This window comes from Pristiophorus japonicus, chromosome 4, assembly GCF_044704955.1.
Source record: "Pristiophorus japonicus isolate sPriJap1 chromosome 4, sPriJap1.hap1, whole genome shotgun sequence".
NCBI classification, from domain to species: Eukaryota; Metazoa; Chordata; class Chondrichthyes; family Pristiophoridae; genus Pristiophorus; species Pristiophorus japonicus.
In genome coordinates, this window is record NC_091980.1 from 49,610,138 (window position 1) to 49,616,184 (window position 6,047).

A 6,047-nucleotide genomic window follows, 5' to 3' on the forward strand; every position below is an offset into this window, starting at 1 on the left:
TCTTTGCTTATAAATTTTTATTCAGGTTGGATTTATTTGTATAATATTTGTATAAGTATAACTAAGGATTGATTGTAGAATTTAATGACTTCCCTTCCCACCCCCCTCCCCCCATTCCCTACGCCTAATTTGTAACCTCGGCCTGATTTTCTAAAGTGTAGACAAAGTTTTTTCGAGTGTACAAAAATCTTCACTTACTCCATTCTAAGTTAGTTTGGAGTAAGTTTTCACTGCCGAAACTTTGAAAACAGGCGTAAGTGGCCGGACACGCCCCCTTTTGAAAAAAAAATTCTGTTCCAAAGTGAAACTGTTCTAACTGACTAGAACTGGAGTAAACTAAATGCCGAGAATTTGAATTTCTAAGATACTCCGTTCTACACCAGTTGCTCCAAAAAATCAGGAGCAACTGAGGCCGAAACTTGGGCCCATAGTAAGCAAGAACAGCCAAAGCAATTGTCTTGCTGATTTTAAGAATTCCTTTTGGGGGAATTTATTGCAGACTTGATTATCTGTGCTGTCAAGAATGATGTTTTTGCAACTAGAAGGATGTTTCCAGAAGGGTTCCACAGGGCTCAGTGCTAGGTCCCTTGCTTTTTGTGATATACAGCAATGATCTAGACATTATTATATGGGGTATGATTAAGAAGTTTGAGTATGATACTAAAATCGGCTGTGTGGTTGACAATGAAGAAGAAAGCTGCGGACTGCAGGAAGATATCAATCAACTGGTCAGGTGGGCAGAACAGTGGCAAATGGAATTTAATCTAGAGAAGTGTGAGGTAATGCATTTTGGGAGGGCTAACAAGGAAAGGGAATACACATACTGAGACATGTAGAGGATTAAAGGGACCTTGGAGTGCATGTCAACAGATCCCTGAAAGTAGCAGGTCAGGTAGATAAGGTGGTTAAGAAGGCATACGGAATGCTTGTCTTTATTAGCCGAGGCATAAAATACAAGAGCAGGGGCGGAGGTGCGGGGGGGGCGGCAGGTGGCTTGGGTTATGCTTGAACTGTATAAAACACTGGATAGGCCACAGCTGGAGTACTGCGTGCAGTTCTGGTCACCTTTTACAGGAAGGACATGATTGCACTGGAGAGGGTACAGAGGAGATTTACAAGGATGTTGTCGGGAGTAGTGAATATTAGCTATGAAAACAGATTGGAAAGGCTGGATTTGTTTTCATTGGAACAGAGGAGGCTGAGAGGAGACCTCATTGAGGTGTATAAAATTATGAGGGGCCTAGATATAGTAGATAGAAAGGGCCTATTTCCCTTAGCAGAGGGGTCAACAACCAGGGGGCATCAATTTAAAGTAATAGGCAGAAGGTTTAGAGAGGATTTGAGGGGAAATTTCTTCATGCAGAGGGTTGTGGGGATCTGGAACTCGCTGCCTGAAAGGGTGGTAGAGGCAGGAACCCTCACCGCATTTAAAAAGTACTTGGATGTGCACCTGAAGTGCCGTTACTTGCAAGGTTACGGAGCTAGAGCTGGAAAGTGGGATTAGGCTGGATAACCTCTTGTTGGCCGGCATGGACACGATGGGCCAAAATGGCCTCTTTCCGTGCTGTAAACGTCTATGATTCTATGATGCTACCAAAAACAAGAACACCAATTTGCACTTATATAGCGCCTTTAATGTAGTAAAATGACCCAAGACACTTCAGAAAAACCACAGCAGCAAGAACAGCCCACAGCCTGAGCTGCTGCACCAGAGACCCTCACACAGGACTAAAACAGATAATCCAGGCATTCAAGAGCAATTTCCCTCTCAGCATTATAAAGAAATGTGCAATGATGTGATAGGCCCCTGTTACTGTTCAGGCCTTTTGTCAACAACATTATTCCTGTTTATGGCGAGATGACTTTTATGTATGCAATAAAGGTACAAACTGAGTACTGTTTAACTGAACAAGGTACAACCTTGGCTCTGCTTTATTATGGCCCAAAAGGCCTGACTCACAAAATGGCTGGCTTTTATACCAGAGCAGCACCATGTACGTGCTGCTCAGTGGCCTCCAACAATGATAACATCTGGTGGTTACAAACAGCATGTACATAATGACAATACCCTCCTCTGAGATCTTATCACAGTCTTTCACAGGTTGAGATGGTCCAGTGCTTTACGTTCCCGGGTTGACCATCTCAGTTCGATTCCAGCCTTGGGTGAATGTGCAGAGTCTGTTGTGGCTGGAGGCTACATGGCTGACTTGTTGGGGGTGGCAGTGGCCATGTCAGGAATTGCAAGTCCATTTTTATTGAACAAGTCTGTGATGAAAATTCCAGGTTCACCGATGATCCTTGAGTCTACTGAAGGCTGCTGGTAGGTTGGTTGGTCGTCGATGGTTTCTTCGTCCGACTGCTCTGGCTCGTCTGTGTCCCTCATCTTTGTTTGATCTATTTGTTTTCTGCAAATTTGCCCATTCTTGAGCTTAATAACAAATACTCTGTTGCCCTCCTTGGCCATGACTGAACCAGCGAGCCATTTGGGACCCTGACCATAGTTCAACACATATACAGGATCATTAACAGGAATCTCGCGTGACACAGTTGCGCAATCATAGTACCCTTTTTGACTCTGTCTTCTGTATTCAACATGATTACTTAAATCCGGGTGTACAAGAGATAACTTGGTCTTAAGACCTCTTTTCATCATGAGTTCAGCAGGCGAGACCCCTGTGAGTGTGTGAGGTCTTATCCTGTAACTCAGCAGTATGCAAGACAAGTGGGTCTGCAATGACCCTTGGATTATTCTCCTCATGCTTTGCTTGATAATTTGTACTGCACGTTCTACTTGCCCGTTGGACGCAGGCTTGAATGGTGCTGACCTTACATGTTTTATGCTGTTAAGTTTTACAAACTCCTGAAACTCCTGACTGGTGAAGTACGATCCATTGTCGCTCACCACTATGTCAGGCAGACCATGTGTCGCGAACATGACATTGAGATTCTCTATGGTTGCCATGGACGTACTGGATGACACGATTATGCATTCTATCAGCTTCGAATAAACACCCACCACCACTAAAAACAGTTTGCCCAGGAAGGGACCTGCAAAATCTACATGGATCCTGGACCAAGGTTTGGATGGCCATGATCACAGACTCAGCGGCGCTTCCGCTGGTGCTTTTTTTTTTATTCGTAGCCAATCTTTCCAATTCTTTGTCAAATCACAAACGCCAGAGGTCACCTTGCACACATCAAGGATCACTCTGCGCCAATGCTCTTAGCCAAAAGGCCGAGAGCCACTGCACCGTTCCTGGAAGTACTGCAATACCAGGTTCGTGCCATGGAGGTGGATGGGTCAGGCCCCCCTCACACCTCCGTGGAGGTGGATGGGTCAATCCACCCCACCCACCTCCTATTTCCAAAAAGCATAGGAGAACCACCTTCCTGATCCAGGGAGAACCACTTTGGGGTCATGGTTACTCCCCTGTCAGGTCAGTTACGCATGATCTTGGCCAAAAGGCCGAGAAGCGATTTGCTGAGCTGTATGCAGGTGTTGCACTGATGCCGCATGCTTCCTGCTCAGAATCAATTCCTGGCCAGCATACGTGGGACCTGGCGATGGCCACTATACCAGGATGTGTGCTGTGTAACTCACACACAAACTTCTCTCTCCCTTTCTCTCTCCCTTTCTACAACTCGATTGCCCCACAATACGCAATCTGTTTGAATAGACAGTTTGTCCTTGCGACGAATATATGATTTGGCCTCCTCGCACATTTGCTTAGGTATGGCAGACCAATCTCCTTTGAGGATGCAACCCTTTACCACCGATAATATTGGGTCCTGGCTGGTCCAGGTCTTAATTTGTTGAGCCATGACAGGGGTACCTTCACTCTCAAAAGCATCCATGATTAACATTAAATCTGCCGGTTGTGGCTTTTCCACCTCCAGTATGGGCAACGGCAACTGGCTCAAAGCATTGGAACAATTCTCTGTGCCAGATATGTGGGGAATGACATAATCATAGGCAGATAATGTCAGCGCCCACCTTTTAGATGCGGGATGAAGCGTGATATTGATACCTTTGCTCTCGGAAAACAACGAAATGAGCGGCCTGTGATCGGTCTCTAATTCAAACCTCAGATCGAACAGGTATTGATGCATCTTTTTAACACCGTACACACACGCTAAAGCTTCTTTTTCGAACATACTGTAGGTTCTTTTTGCTTTAGACAAACTTTTGGATGCATACGCGACAAGTTGAAATTTCCCTGACTCATTGGCTTGGTGTAACAAGCAACCAATTCCACATGACAATGCGTCACAGGCCAAAACTAAATATTTACATGGCTCATAATGTACCATTAGCTTATTCGAGCAAAGCAGATTGGTGGCTTTCTCGAAAGCTCTGTCTTGCAATGCGCCCCACACCCAGTTGTTGCCTTTTCTCAATAATGCATGCAGTGGTTCAAGTAAGGTGCTCAATTTAGGTAGGAAGTTACCAAAGTAGTTGAGTAGACCCAGGAACGACGCAGCTCCGTCATGTTCTGCGCCTTGGGTGCATTCTTGATGGTTTTGGTTTACATGTCAATAGGTCTGATGCTATCAGCAGCGATTTTCCTCCTGAGGAATTCGACGTCCAGTGTAATGAAGATGCACTTCGAGCGTTTAAGTCTGAGTCCCACTCTATCCAAACGCAGTAGGACCTCTTACAGGTTGTTCAGATGTCCCTTGGAGTCATGACCGGTGATCAGGATGTCATCTTGGAACACGACTGTTCTGGGAACTGACTTCAGTATACTTTCCATATTCTTCTGGAATATTGCTGTAGCGGAGCGAATTCCAAACTGACACCTGTGGTAAATAAACAGTCCTTTGTGTGTGTTAATGCACGTAAGTCTATTCGACGTCTCAACCAACTCTTGTGTCATATAGGTCGATGACAAGTCCAGTTTTGGCTCTGGCTAGCGCCGCAAATGAGTCATCAGCCTTCGGTAAAGGGTACTGATCTTGTTTCGAAACCCTGTTGATCGTAGCTTTGTGGCCTACACAGATTCTCACTGTGCCATCACTTTTCTGCACATGAATAATGGGGCCGGCCCATTCATTAAATTCGACCGGTGATATGATCCCTTCACGCTGGAGTCTGTCCAGTTCAATTTTGACCTACTCCCTCATCATATACTGCACTGCTCGAGCTTTATGATGGACGGGTTTTACATCTGAGTCCACGTGGATCTGCACCTTGGCTCCCGTGAAGTTGCCGATACCCGGTTCGAACAGTGAGGGGAACTTGCTCAATACTTGGGCACATGTATCCTCCTCCGATCACAACGACTTTATATTGTTCCAGTCGCATCTGATTTGCTCCAACAAGCTCCTGCCAAGCAGCATTGGACCATTGCCTGGAACAATCCACAGCGGTAACTCATGAACCGCACCATTATATGACACGTTCATTTGTGCACTGCCAATCACCTTTATCAGTTCTTTGGTGTACATGCACAGCTTGGCATTAACAGGGCTCAGCCTGGGCCTCACAGTCTTGGTATCTCACAGCTTATTAAATGCCCTCTCATTCATGATCGATTGACTTGCCTGTGTCCAGTTCCATTGATACCGGTATCCCGTTAAACTTCACATTAATCAAAATTGGTTTACTCTTGGTTATGAAAGAGTACAGTCCATACACTTCCTCCTCTGGCATTTCGGATTGCGTACCTCGATCCGCGCTAGTCTGACTCTCATCCTCCACGTCGCAGCTCGCTTGCCCATCTGCGGACACTTGCGCTGGAGATGCCCCACTCTCAGACAGCCTTTGCAACTATATCGCTTAAATAGGCACTGCTGGTGCCGATGATTCCCCCACAACGCCAACACGGAGAAATCGGATACATTTCCGCTGGCGTACTTTGGGCAGTCACAGGTTTCGCGAATGCAGCTGGATAGGCCCTGCCATGTTCCGCTCTGCCGAACACCAAATCATTCACGAATGCAGCCGGATAGGCCCTGCCATGTGCCGCTCTGTCGAACGCCAAATCAATCGCATTTACAGTACTTGCCGAGGTTTAATTCTTCACCGATATTTGCTTTAAACTCCT

At 45.9% G+C, this 6,047-nt stretch overlaps 1 pseudogene; it reads right to left on the reverse strand.

The window, feature by feature from the left end:
- Nucleotides 1-3,240: 3,240 nt before the first annotated feature.
- On the reverse strand, nucleotides 3,241-3,478 carry LOC139263586 (U2 spliceosomal RNA; annotated as a pseudogene).
- Between the last annotated feature and the right edge of the window lie 2,569 nt (nucleotides 3,479-6,047).